The following is a 14,318-nucleotide window of genomic DNA, read 5'->3' on the forward strand; positions in this document are numbered from 1 at the left end:
GGGAGAATGTTGAGGGGCTAGGGAGGGCGTTGAGGGGCTAGGGAGAGCGTTGAGGGGCTAGAGAGGGCGTTGAGGGGTTAGAGAGAGAGTTGAGGGGCTAGGGAGAGCGTTGAGGGGCTAGGGAGAGTGTTGAGGGACAAAGGAGAGAGTTGAGGGACAAAGGAGAGAGTTGAGAGGCCAAGGGAGAGTGTTGAGGGGCTATGGAGAATGTTGAGGGGCTAGGGAGAGTGTTGAGGGGCTAGGGAGAGCGTTAAGGGGCTAGGGAGAGTGTTGAGGGGCTAGGGAGAATGTTAAGGGGCTAGGGAGAGTGTTGAGGGGCTAGGGAGAGTGTTGAGGGGCAAGGAGAGTGTTGAAGGGTTAGGAACAGTGTTGAGGAGCCAATGAGAGACTTGAGTAGCCAGGGGAGAGTTGAGGGGGCCAGGGAGCGAGTGTTTCGTGGGCTGGCTGATCACCTTCTTATTTACATTTCCGAGGGTCGGAAAGCATTTCCTAGGTAGAGGCTCGCAGGGAATGAGAGAACCTGTTTAGTGTGGAATTTCCGCACTATAGAGGCGGATGTTGTCAACACTTAGAATTCAAACCTACTGTTTTCTAAACTGAGTCTTCTGTCTATTGTTCATCATTCAATTAGGATATGTTGAAAACACATTGTGTGTGTGTGTGTGTGTGTGTGTGTGTGTGTGGGTGGGTGTATATTCCTATGAGTCCACGGGGTAATGAAACACGATCACTTCCCAGGTGCACTTTCGTGTAATAATCATATTACCTGGGGAGATACAAGAAAGAAATATAACAGTCAACGGATATACGACAGAGACGCAGCTAGAAAGCCATTTGGTAAATGTGACTATATATATATATATATATATATATATATATATATATATATATATATATATATATATATATATATATATATATATATATATATATATATATATATATATATATTGTTGTTAGAAGCAGTGAAAAGTTTTTATCGAGGATGTAAGGCATGTGTACGTGTAGGAAGAGAGGAAAGTGATTGGTTCTCAGTGAATGTAGGTTTGCGGCAGGGGTGTGTGATGTCTCCATGGTTGTTTAATTTGTTTATGGATGGGGTTGTTAGGGAGGTGAATGCAAGAGTTTTGGAAAGAGGGGCAAGTATGAAGTCTGTTGGGGATGAGAGAGCTTGGGAAGTGAGTCAGTTGTTGTTCGCTGATGATACAGCGCTGGTGGCTGACTCATGTGAGAAACTGCAGAAGCTGGTGACTGAGTTTGGTAAAGTGTGTGAAAGAAGAAAGTTAAGAGTAAATGTGAATAAGAGCAAGGTAATTAGGTACAGTAGGGTTGAGGGTCAAGTCAATTGGGAGGTAAGTTTGAATGGAGAAAAACTGGAGGAAGTAAAGTGTTTTAGATATCTGGGAGTGGATCTGGCAGCGGTTGGAATCATGGAAGCGGAAGTGGATCATAGGGTGGGTGAGGGGGCGAAAATCCTGAGAGCCTTGAAGAATGTGTGGAAGTCGAGAACATTATCTCGGAAAGCAAAAATGGGTATGTTTGAAGGAATAGTGGTTCCAACAATGTTGTATGGTTGCGAGGCGTGGGCTATGGATAGAGTTGTGCGCAGGAGGATGGATGTGCTGGAAATGAGATGTTTGAGGACAATGTGTGGTGTGAGGTGGTTTGATCGAGTAAGTAACGTAAGGGTAAGAGAGATGTGTGGAAATAAAAAGAGCGTGGTTGAGAGAGCAGAATAGAGTGTTTTGAAATGGTTTGGGCACATGGAGAGAATGAGTGAGGAAAGATTGACCAAGAGGATATATGTGTCGGAGGTGGAGGGAACGAGGAGAAGTGGGAGACCAGATTGGAGGTGGAAAGATGGAGTGAAAAAGATTTTGTGTGATCGGGGCCTGAACATGCAGGGGGGTGAAAGGAGGGCAAGGAATAGAGTGAATTGGATCGATGTGGTATACCGGGGTTGACGTGCTGTCAGTGGATTGAATCAGGGCATGTGAAGCGTCTGGGGTAAACCATGGAAAGCTGTGTAGGTATGTATATTTGCGTGTGTGGACGTATGTATATACATGTGTATGGGGGTGGGTTGGGCCATTTCTTTCGTCTGTTTCCTTGCGCTGCCTCGCAAACGCGGGAGACAGCGACAAAGCAAAAAAAAAAAAAAAAAAATATATATATGTATATATATATATATATATATATATATATATATATATATATATATATATATATATATATATATATATTCCACTAACAAAATACTCAGAAGTATAGACATACATAATCACTTACACGTAAACATGCAACGCAGCCTCTCTAACCATAACACTCCCATCACAAACATTCCACAAGCAACAGAGCAAAGTATACAACCCTGCCATCATAAGACAGCCCATCCTCACCACAGACCCCCATTCACACACTAAAAACATTGTACGCTTCAGTACCAGCGGTATCAAAAACAAACCCCCATTCAAGAAAGGAGACTAACGCCCCAGATCCTTCTTGCCTTGTCTTTGTAATTACACTACTCCGAGGCAACAATAGATGACAAGGACAAGGAGGAGGAAACATGAGACTTGTACACCACAACAGCCAATGCATAGACACAAAGCACAAAAAGAGATCACAAAAGATGACAACATTCGTGATAGACAAAGCCATACTAATAGACTATACAACACTTGCTATATCCTAACATACACCTACATACCTCCCCATTCCACCTGTCCTTATATATATATATATATATATATATATATATATATATATATATATATATATATATATATTCTCTGCAGCTGCAGAACCTGACCATAATACCCAACACGTATCTAAGTGGGGATTTCGATGTCTATCATCCTGCATAGCACAACACTCACACCCAAGATCCTCGAGATGTACTGCTCATAAACCAACTGTATCCTTTCAGCATCCTCAACCAACGCAACCAGCCAACTAGACTCCGCAATCCATCACCTCTCACGTCCAAACTCGCCAGACATTAGTTTTTGCACAGCAACACTACACACAGGGACTACTTGGATCACACTATACGAACTCACCTCTAACCACTTACCTATCCTCTGCACTTAGCTCATCCAACCAACACAGCCACTGAAAAAAAAAATAGAAGAAAGTAGACTGGCCAGCATTCATGGAATCTAAGCCTCATAACTTTAACACAGGTGATTTCCTGTCTCTATATGATGCCAGCTCACGCGACAGCAACATCAATAGACATGCCAGTAGGTAGGACAGACCACCAGGACATGGAAGATAATATAAGCCAAACTTCTCCACACAAGTTCCAGGCATCATGAAAGTAAGACACTACTCAGGTAAAGCCTCACTCCATCAGTAGAAATCACAGAACATATCCATACCATAAACAAAACCATCACGAACCTAATCACTGAAAAGGAAGGAACAAAAGTGGCACTCCTTCCTCAACACAATGAGCCACGAAACCCACAGAAACCAACTCTGACGCATTATAAAGAAGATCCACGCCTCCCACAACAACCCAGCTCCACAAATGAAACACTTTTGACCCAGAGAACACACAGACGTACTCATAAAACACTACTCAAAAATCAGCCACAAGAGAATAACATTACTAGACAGGAAAGTCATGAAAAATCTACGCAAAATCCATCGTGTAACAACTTTTCACACACCGTTCTTCATTCCTACAGACACCAACAGTGGAATTAAAACCTAAAAGAACACTCTTGCTTCAGGCCCTGACAACATATTAGCTTTCACACAAATCCCTTTAACCCAGTTGCATCCAAAGCACTTACAAATGTCTTCAACTGATTCTGGCTACATAAGATCCTTAACATCTGGAAACTTGCCAGCATAATACCAGTCCTCAAAACTCTCCAAACTACACAACTTTCCATACTCTTCCCGCCTTATATCACTCCTACATTAGAACATACGTGGTTTTTATTCATATTTCCCTATTGAATTTCCATGTCGGTACACCTTTCCTATATTCCACAGTATTTCTTCTCAGCTATTTTCCAGCTGGCTGATATCTATCGTTCCTCACCCTTCTCCTTCACTTACATTCCTCATCCCTCATATTTTTCCCACTACTCTCACTTCCCTCCCGTGTCCCTCACCTCACTCCCTCGTCAATCTTCTCTCTCCCTTGTACCATACCTCCCTCCTTCGTGTCTCCATCCCTCCCTCTCTTCACGTCGATCCCTCTCGCCCTTTACGTCCCTCCCTTGTCTCCCACCTTCCTCATGCACCGCCTCCCCGCCTCTCGGAGAAGGTGCAGGTATGAGGGGCACCCTCCCCAACCTTTGACCCGACGACTCCGCTGCACCTCTTTGCCTCCCTCCCTGTCGTCCTGCCCCTCACACCTCACCCTTCTCCTGGTGGCGGGTGCGCCTGCCAACCACTCACTCTACTGACTTCAAACATAAACTAAACTGCTTCCACCTTAGGTGCTCACCCACGCCTGCTTAGTGGCCCCCTGTAATCTTAACCTCTGACTTTCTAAAGTTAGAAGTGATTCCCCACCCAGCGAGTGTTGAAGGATTTGAATGCGTATGTCCCGGAACGGAGTCCCAGTTGGTGGTATTCGATCCCAAGGTTTAATCATATAATGGATTTCGAATTTTTAAACTCCAGCTCAGACTCTGTAAAGGTCATATCAAGATGGATTTGTAAACAAAAGTTCTCATTTTCTCTTCATTTCATCTTCAGTGATCATGTAAACAAATAAACACAAACAAAGAAACCACAGTGATGACCTAGCTGAAGTGGAAACGTGGGAGGACACACACACACACACACACACACACACACACACACACACACACACACACACGCGCGCACACACACACACGCGCGCGCGCACACACGTATCATATAAGGGTTAAATGTTAGAAATATATTTAGCAATAGAAATTAGAATGCAAGGGTAAGGAATCCGGTCTTGTTTTCATGTGAGCAGAACGGAAACGATAAAACCCATATTAATGATCACTTCAGTGTAAACTCTACTATAATACTTATGAGCTGTGAGGAAGCGTACGGGGGGACGTGTACGGAGGGACGTGAAGAATTGTACGAAGGAACGTGAGGAAGTGTACGGAGGGACGTGAGGAAGTGTACGAAGGAATGTGAGGAAGTGTACGGAGGGACGTGAGGAAGTGTACGGAGGGACGTGAGGAAGTGTACGAAGGAATATGAGGAAGTGTTCGAAGGGACGTGAGGAAGTGTACGAAGGGACGTGAGGAAGTGTACGAAGGGACGTGAGGAAGTGTACGAAGGGAGGTGAGGAAGTGTACGAAGGGACGTGAGGAAGTGTACGGAGGAACGTGAGGAAGTGTACGGAGGAACGTGAGGAAGTGTACGGAGGGACGTGAGGAAGTGTACGAAGGGAGGTGAGGAAGTGTACGGAGGAACGTGAAGAAGCTCTATTACTAGACATAGTTGGGCCTTCATGGAACGGGCTAAGCTATGAGGTAAACAAATGCGATTACCACTGGAGAAATAAAGACAAAAATGACAGGAAAATTAGGATATAGGACGGGTGCTTACGAGTCTACATCATCGACCTCGCCTTCTGGACGGGTCGAAGTAGGACAAGTGACCTCACCCCCAGTTCCCCACCTCCTGGGGAGGAATACCGTCTCGCCAAAGCTGAAACGTAATGACCCCGTGACTCACACCACCACCGCTAAACAACAGAATAGAAAACGAGAAATAGAAAGCCTCAAGTGGAGCTGCGCAGCGCCTTCCCAGGTGACGAGACTCAAGTGGAGGGAAGGGTTTTAGGTTCAAGCAGGTCGGCTTAGTTACGCCTCCTGCCTGTTGTATCTGGCGAGCGCACGTATTGGGCGTAAAACATTCCCCCCACTACACTTGAGCCTTCGTCTCGTACTCCTGTGTAATGGAACGCGTTGGACAAGTCAATGTAGCATTGCAGTTCACCCTCGTTAGTGGAGGGAGTAGACGGGTCCTCCAGTTTGATAAATCAATCAGTCTATGATCATCAGGAGGAACAGCTGTAGTCGTCTACCAGGTGTCCTCCGAATACTCAGGGAATATCGTGAAGAGGTAATATTATTGCTTAGAGATCTATCGCTGGGTTCACGACTCCAGGATTCCAAGTTCCTGGTGGTGGTGTGGTTAGGGCCAGCTGCTGCCGGGCCCCAGCGGGACTCGTGCTGGCAGGAGGGGTTGCCTGGAAGGGCTGCCTCAGTCACGAGAGGTAGGAATGGAGCAGGTAGTCGCCAGGTGAACCAGATGGTTTACTTGTTATTTCAACAGTTTGGTGTAATTTGTTTACACTCATTTGTTCCGAGAGGCAAACAGCTGACTCATGGTGCCCCGGATGTAAACACCAGGACACAGCTGACCCCAGGTTCCCCGGATGTCAACATCAGAACGCAGCTGGTCGACCACAGGTGCCCCGGATGTAAACACCAGGCCACAGCTGACCTTAGGTGCCTGGATGTAAACACCAGGACACAGCTGACCCCAAGGTGCCCCGGATGTAAACACCAGGACACAGCTGATGCCAGGTGTTTCATGTATACACCAAAACACAGCTCCTGCCCTGATCCTCGTGTACCCTGATGTAAACACAGAGAAATAGAGGGGGATTTCTTCTTGTGTCCTTCGACGAACTTCCACTTTTCTCAAACCATGAAGACTGTGTGTGACATTCGTCCTCGTCCGACAGATAAAGGAACATGTTGTGTCTGCGGGGATGAGCAGTGGCTGGGAACCAGCTCGTGTTTACGTTCGTTCTAATTCCGGCGTTTGGTCACCTCGGCCAAGCTATCGCTGGCGACGCCACTCGATGTGTTTTGTAAACTTCATCAAACTCGTTCTAAATGAAAGCGTCACAGACACAGCTGCCAGGAGACGACCAGTCCTCTATACCAGGCGGGGCACCAGCCAACTACTGGGAGACGTCCAGTCCACACCAGACCAAAAACACCCAATGCGTCCAGCCAGCTGCTGGGAGAACGACCAGTCCCCTACCAGGCAGGACCCACATGACCCAGCCAGCTGGGACGCGGGCGTCAAGGGGTCCACCTCCCTTCCAAGTTCCGTCCATAATAGCCAGTTTTACACACACACACACACACACACACACGCACATACATACACACACTAGTATATGCTAGGTAACCATATTGGGAGGATGAACAGTTGGTTGGACTTTGGACCGGTTGCAGCAACCAGGATTCGAACCTATGCGGGTTTGATCCCAGGGGGCCCGTGCATACATGACAGTTAGTAATGGTGACTGCTAAATCTCGGGGGTCCGTGTGTGTGTGTGTATGTGTGTGTGTGTGTGTAAAATTAGCTATTCATATTGCACTGGGAAGGAAGTTTACACCCGTGGGGCTTCAGCTCTTGAACATTCTCTACTACCATGCCGGTTAAGTTAATGTAGGATGTCTGCATGAACCATATCCCCAGTCATCTGTGTGTGTGTGTGTGTGTGTGTGTGTGTGTGTGTGTGTGTGTGTGTAGATACGGTTACAAACATTGCTTAGCTCGTGGAACATGAGCCTCCCTACTGGCTCAAAATTTCTTATCCCTCCATTACTTTGCTCTTATGTTTCATTTGTCTCCTATAGTTGTTCCATGTATTAATCTACGACCATTTGACTCCTTGCCACAAAGCTCTGCTCTCTTAACATCCACTCGCTGAGTTCCTCTATGCAGCTTTGGTCACGCTCCAACCAAGACGATCCTGGAGGAGCCGAGGCCTTTTCTTTGTCCCTCCTTCACGATCTGGAACTAATAATTAAACACCTTAACCGAATACTCGACAGTCATGACCAAAACAAACTTGACTTTTTTTTCCACCCTTCGTACTCTTCATATACCATTCAGCCCCCTTAAGATCTGCCAACCACTATCATATTCCTTTCCCCTCTCTAATTAGACACGCCTATCCTCTATCCACCGCCCCCAGAAACGCTAACTTTGGCACTCTGAGAGAACTCAGTGGTCATCCCTGCGTTACATCTTTGTTGACTTTCCCCTGGGATGGGTACGACCTGTCTGGTCGGTATGCCTCGTGTTGTGCTGAGTGAACAGCAAGAGCTTAACTTGCTTGGGGTGGAGAGGTCTGCATCCCATTTTACCTCAATACCTTTATCCTCTTAATCATGGATTGATCGCTCCTACACTGATGCCTGTCTGGTTATGGACAGAACGTATCAGACCAAGAACCTTTTCCCTTATGAAACCCAGTCCCCTTTCGTCTCTCCATGGAATTACTTCAAAATTGTTCCTTCTCAGTCAAGCAGACCTTCATAAAAAGAAAGTGTGCTGATTTGAATTCTTATTCTGCTAACAAATCTCTCTTGTTTCATAACCATAAATGCCTCCAAAAGCTACAACCTTTCCTCCTCTTACCCGAAATGATGAATCTATAGCTAACTCCTCCAACTGACGAGGGCGCACCTTTCCATACCTTATTTCCCTCGAACTCAACTTTGGATGGTTGAGTCTCTAATCCTCCGCGCCTCATCTCCTCCCTCTTGATCCTATACCATCTCCTAACTCTCCTGACGCAGCAGGGTCCTCCACGTACTCTCCCAGACCAGACGATCAAGGCAAATGGTTCACATGGCATACCTCCCCGAGTGTTAGAAGGAATTTGCCTTTGAGCAACTGGACGTGAAGGATTCGCTTCACCCACACAGCATGGGAGGTGTTCAGCGAGACGTGAGATGAATACCTTGCGTCCTACCCAGCCTGCAGGGGGAGGGTGATGAGGTCATGTGGTATAGACGAACCGTACACTGCCATCATGCAACACACTCACCCCCCGACAGATCCCTGTGATAAGTGTATGCTTAAATGACGTTTACCGTCGACACAGGAGCAGGGAAGTGGCCAACACCTGCACTGTTTGTACGGCTAACGTCTCTAATATATACATACACAGACTTGCGTAGGGTCGACTGTCATGGTATGAGAAAAAACATATTCGTACTACGTTAGACTGCCCGCCCAAGGACTGCCCGTTATATACGTCCTTTTTTTCCCTCTGACAACTAAGTTGTGGAATTCCCTTTTTCCTTCTGTCTTTCCCTCGTCATATAGTCTTTCCTCCTGTAAGTGTCAGGTCTGCAGACGCTTGCGCAGCCCTGAGTAAACTTCGACTTTCTCGTCAACATTTTTCTTTCACCCAAAGTGGCCTTGATTAGGGAGTATATATTTATCCGTGTCATGTCGATCACTTGAAAATAAAGATAAGAAAATCAATAATGACTCAAGAGTTATATTGAGTCGAGCAGATGTGATGGATGTTGACAAACCATTACACGATTAACGTTACCAAGAACCACAGTCGTCCAAGAGCAGCCACCATCAGCGTCAGCCATAACCCAGAATACATCGAGCGTCCGTCTCAAGCCCCGACCTGTCGGTCTATTTCGGACGTGGGTTGACGTAAGGGTAAAACATGCTCTGTGGCCGTGACGCCAGCTGCACAGCATGGGCCCCCACCACTACCACCCATTCCTCACCAGCGTTGGCAGGGTACGGGGCGACACCAGCTGCCACCAGGAGCGGGTGGGTGGGGCGGGGTGTTGCCATCAGCAAACTTAAGCTGTTTAGACGAAGAGGAAGGGAAACCTTTTTTACCTTATGTGTAGTGAGGCGTGTTGAGGTAAATTGCTGTGGCGAGGCTATTCTTACCCTATGCTTACGTCTGCAGGAGGGGAAGGGGGATTGTATTGTATTGTCGCCAGCTTCACTAAACGATGGTTTATCATGGGGGTGTGTAGTGAAGATGGAATCGCATGGTTTATCATGGGGGTGTGTAGTGAAGATGGAATCGCATGGTTTATCATGGGGGTGTGTAGTGAAGATGGAATCGCATGGTTTATCATAGGGGTGTGTAGTGAAGATGGAATCGCATGGTTTATCATGGGGATGTGTAGTGAAGATGGAATCGCATGGTGTTTCGCTCTCTAGTGAGCACGATGGTGAGTGATAGTGAGGAGGAGGGTGACATGCTGTATTAGCTCTCTCTCTCTCTCTCTCTCTCTCTCTCTCTCTCTCTCTCTCTCTCTCTCTCTCTCTCTCTCTCTCACTGGGCAGGTAGTAGTGGATGGTGTGGAGCCAACGACCAGGGTGATACATTACCAATACAAGTCGCACATGCAAAGTTAGTGATGCTTAAACCACTTCTGTGGCTGATTTGTTCCACTCTTTTACTCCAGGTTGTTGTTTTGCTTTCCTTTCTGCCTCCCCGACACCTAGACTGCTGGCGTCCACTCCACAAACATACAATCCCTCCATCACACACTTGATAACACGACTCTCCTCGAAACTGAAGAACTTCCTGCGCTGGCCTGTAACCTTGACGTGTGGCCAAATCTCGTTTCCAGTACGAGTAATTATGTCATTATTCTTCAAGATGAATCTGAGAGAAAGGAAGGAGGAGGAGAAGGAGAAGAAGGAGAGGAAGAAGAAGATGAGGAAGAAGGAGAAGGAGAAGAGAAGAAGAAGAAGAAGAAGAAGAAGAAGAAGAAAGAAGAAGCGGACGAAGATGATGATGATGATGATGAAGAAGAAGAAAGGAGTAGCGGAAGAAGCGGATGAAAAAGAAGACGACGAGGAAGAAAAAGAAGAAGAAGAAGAAGAAGAAGAAGAAGAAGAAGAAGAAGAAGAAGAAGAAAGGAAAGGTATACATAAGGCAGATAGAAAAAGGATGAAGAATTGGAAGAAGAAACAACAAAAGCTGCCAGCAAAATCGTGGAACCTCAAAGAAGAAAACGGAACACACAAGAAGAGAGTAATTCATAACATAAAAACAAAGTTCACACATTCTCTTCCTGGATATGAATTGAACAAAAGCTCTGAGATTGGGCCATGTGAAGCTGGAGAACAATATGGAAGAAACTCTAAAAAAAAAACTAAAAGATGCTTGATGACGAATATGATTACGTCGTTAATACGAGAAACAGAAAATGGAAATGATGCTATATTTGATCAATGTAATGAAAATGGTGTTTAATGAATGTAATTAGTGGTTAATACGAGAAATAGAAAATAGAAATGATGATATATATCTAATCAATGTGATGAAAATGGCGTTACAGACATTAAAACGAAAGTGACTAAATCATAACAATAGACCAAGTTAAAGGAGAACCCAACAATAGATCCCAATAGAAATCCAGCTGTTAGTGATTGTCAATGACGAAAATTGATACGGTGTAAACAACTGATATGTTCCTCATGAGAGAAGACGTTGATCTGTATGGCTAGATTAGAAGGGCATCAAGATTTCGTTTCAAAGAAGACGGGAAGACGGTGGCAGAGAGAGAGAGAGAGAGAGAGAGAGAGAGAGAGAGAGAGAGAGAGAGAGAGAGAGAGAGAGAGAGAGAGAGAGAGAGAGAGAGAGGAAATCAAGTTGGGGGAAGACCCGTTGAACCGTAAAACATTACCTGTTGTGTGACCTGACCTGAGACCGTTCACTGAAAGATGACGGCAGACGTACGTGTGTGTGTGTGTGTGTGTGTGTGTGTGTGTGGTATAACACTTTCTTCCATCGAAATGTTAGGTAACCCTTACTTGCATCTAAAGGTTACCTTAATGCGATTATGTATATGATAATGAACTGTCTCAACGGGCGCCAGGTAGGTAGATAAATTCAAGTCTTCTCCTCTCGCTCCTAGCTATCATCTTACTTCCTCTCTCTCTCTCTCTCTCTCTCTCTCTCTCTCTCTCTCTCTCTCTCTCTCTCTCTCTCTCTCATGACTCCCACGTGGTCCCCGCCACGCCATACATGCGTGGGGCGGCATCAGCCCCTCCTCATAACCCACCTCACAACCCACCACTCGCCCGGCCTCCCGACTGTAACACCTCCCCCTTTTCCTACTGTTCTCTCTGTCTCGTCGAGGGATGAACTGCTCAGACGATCACTTCCGGAGAGAGAGAGAGAGAGAGAGAGAGAGAGAGAGAGAGAGAGAGAGATCTGTGTGAACAGCGAGAAAGCCACAGACAAGTGTACAGGAAGGAACGAACGAGGAACGTCTGTACTTCAACACCTCGACTCAAGATCGTAGTGTATAGCACCTGCTGGTGTGTGAGGGAGGTGTTAGAGGACGTGGCGGACAACTGAGTGATGGCATTACCTAAGTAGCAACACTTGTAGATCCTGACGGCACCTTCTCGGAGCTCCAGACCATCATAGCAACAGAGGAAGAGCCTGGGACAACAGGGAACCTGTGAATATCAACCACCCTACTCATATTCCATACTGTCAACGCGTCGCCACCACACAGTCTTCACCACACTGTGTGTGTGTGTGTGTGTGTGTGTGTGTGTGTGAGACACCTCCGCTCCTTCGCTCTGTGGTCATGCAGCTTCACCTCACTTGGTTCATCCGATCACTCTCTGGTCAGATGTCCTTCCACTCACTACATCCTGGTCCTAATACCCTCATGTATGGTATAGTATTAATGATAACGGGATGAATTTGCGAATGCTATTCTGTATTTTGTAATGGAGGACTTAATACCTCTCCTGGCGATGCGTCAGGCTCAGTCAAGCGTGCAGTAGAGGTTCCTGTTGCAGGGTTGGAGACATTTAAACTCCACTTTCTCTATCATTTCTTCCCTCTCATGGTTCACTCACACCTGCTCTGAGGTCATTCGGGCTATGGTTGCACCTGCGACTGATGAAGTCACTCGTTTTGTCTCTGCTTCCACTCCAGATGACACCCCAACATCCACTCATCCTTTGCTGTACCGCTCACTAACCCTATGTTCCTTATTGTGGTCTCTTTCCTCACAGACCACAAGCACTTTTTAGACACAAGCACAGCGTACGGACCTGTGTTTCCTCTTCTCTCATACAATCAGCTAATTCACTGTGTTCCCGTGATCATTCTGTGATTTGCAAAGCCAATGGATTGACAAAGGTCACAGAAGGTCTTCCTCAAACCTCAGTGGATCGATGACTGTAATATTAGACATCTCAGACTTGGTTCTTCACATCTACGAAAGGCGAGAAGTGGGCATCCATCCTTTCCTTACCTCGTACACCAACTGTGGTGGTTTTTTTTCGAGGTTGTTCAGTCCCGTATACTAGCCTCTTTCTCTCTTATATTGGGGATTTTTCCTCACCACACAACCCAGTTCACTTCTGTGATGATGACTCAAGTTTTCCTCTTCCCTCCGAGTTGCTTCGTCCTCTCTGGCCTGACTTTCGTCTCGTCTCATCACAACTGCCTCTGTCAACTCAGATTTGAATAGGACTTCCCAGTGGCTTAGCCATAAGCTATACAAGTTAACCATAAGCTGTGCAAGTTAGCCATAAGCTATACAAGTTAGCCATAAGCTATACAAGTTAGCCATAAGCTATACAAGTTAACCATAAGCTATACAAGTTAACCATAAGCTATACAAGTTAGCCATAAGCTATACAAGTTAGCCATAAGCTATACAAGTTAGATGACGCTAAAACTCAGGGTATTTCTGTTTATCTTTCTCATTATTCTAAAAAACTTCCCACCTCTTTGATGACTCATTTATTCTAAAAATCAACATAATAAACATATCTGGTGTCATCGTAAAATCTAGTATATCTTGGATACCCGACATTACACAGTTAGCTAAGTCTGCCCAGAAGAAACTGGGTCTTACGAACACGTCAAAGATTCTTCAGAGCAATTGATCTTACTGTAGAAAGGACTTAGTCCATGTATGGAGCACAGCTCACATCTGGTGCGGCTCTTGGTCGTGAACTAGCGAGAATCTGGTGTCAAGCGACCGATTTATAAAATAACTTGACCTTATGAATTAGACCAGTTTTCGTACGCGTTTGCTGCTGGGCGTATTTACCCTCTACAGATATAACATTGTTTTTTGGTCCTGAGAGATGATTACTTGCGTGCCTCCTCAACCATGAGCAAGGCCACGCAGTAGTAGAAAAGCCACTGCGTTACGCAAGTTTTGTGTGGTTGATGACAGCTCAAGGGAAAGGTTGTCGTGTTAATGCTCATTTCTTCCTCCTGTACTGCCAAGCAACGCAGTCTTTTTATTCTTTCATGTCTTCACTCTTAGCTACGACCTGACCTCTTGGTAAATGAGCAAAGCATCCACCCTCCTCAGTAATTTTCAATTACGTTTCTTCTCTTCTTAATTCTCCTTTATCTTCCCTTCTCTTTTTTTACTCTTCGTTTAAAAGGCTTGGCCTACGCGAGGATTTCAACACGGCAAGAGAAAGGAAGACAGTATGTGAGGCTGCTGTACTAAAGAAAAGTATGAGGGAAGCTTCCCTCATGAAGAACTTAGTTACGACGGAGG

General features: G+C 45.8%; 1 protein-coding gene across 1 annotated transcript in view; it reads right to left on the reverse strand.

The window, feature by feature from the left end:
• Window positions 1-14,318, reverse strand: part of LOC139761722 (uncharacterized) — a 158,104-nt gene that overhangs the window by 106,570 nt on the left and 37,216 nt on the right.

Source organism: Panulirus ornatus, chromosome 41, assembly GCF_036320965.1.
Source record: "Panulirus ornatus isolate Po-2019 chromosome 41, ASM3632096v1, whole genome shotgun sequence".
Lineage (NCBI taxonomy): Eukaryota > Metazoa > Arthropoda > Malacostraca > Decapoda > Palinuridae > Panulirus > Panulirus ornatus.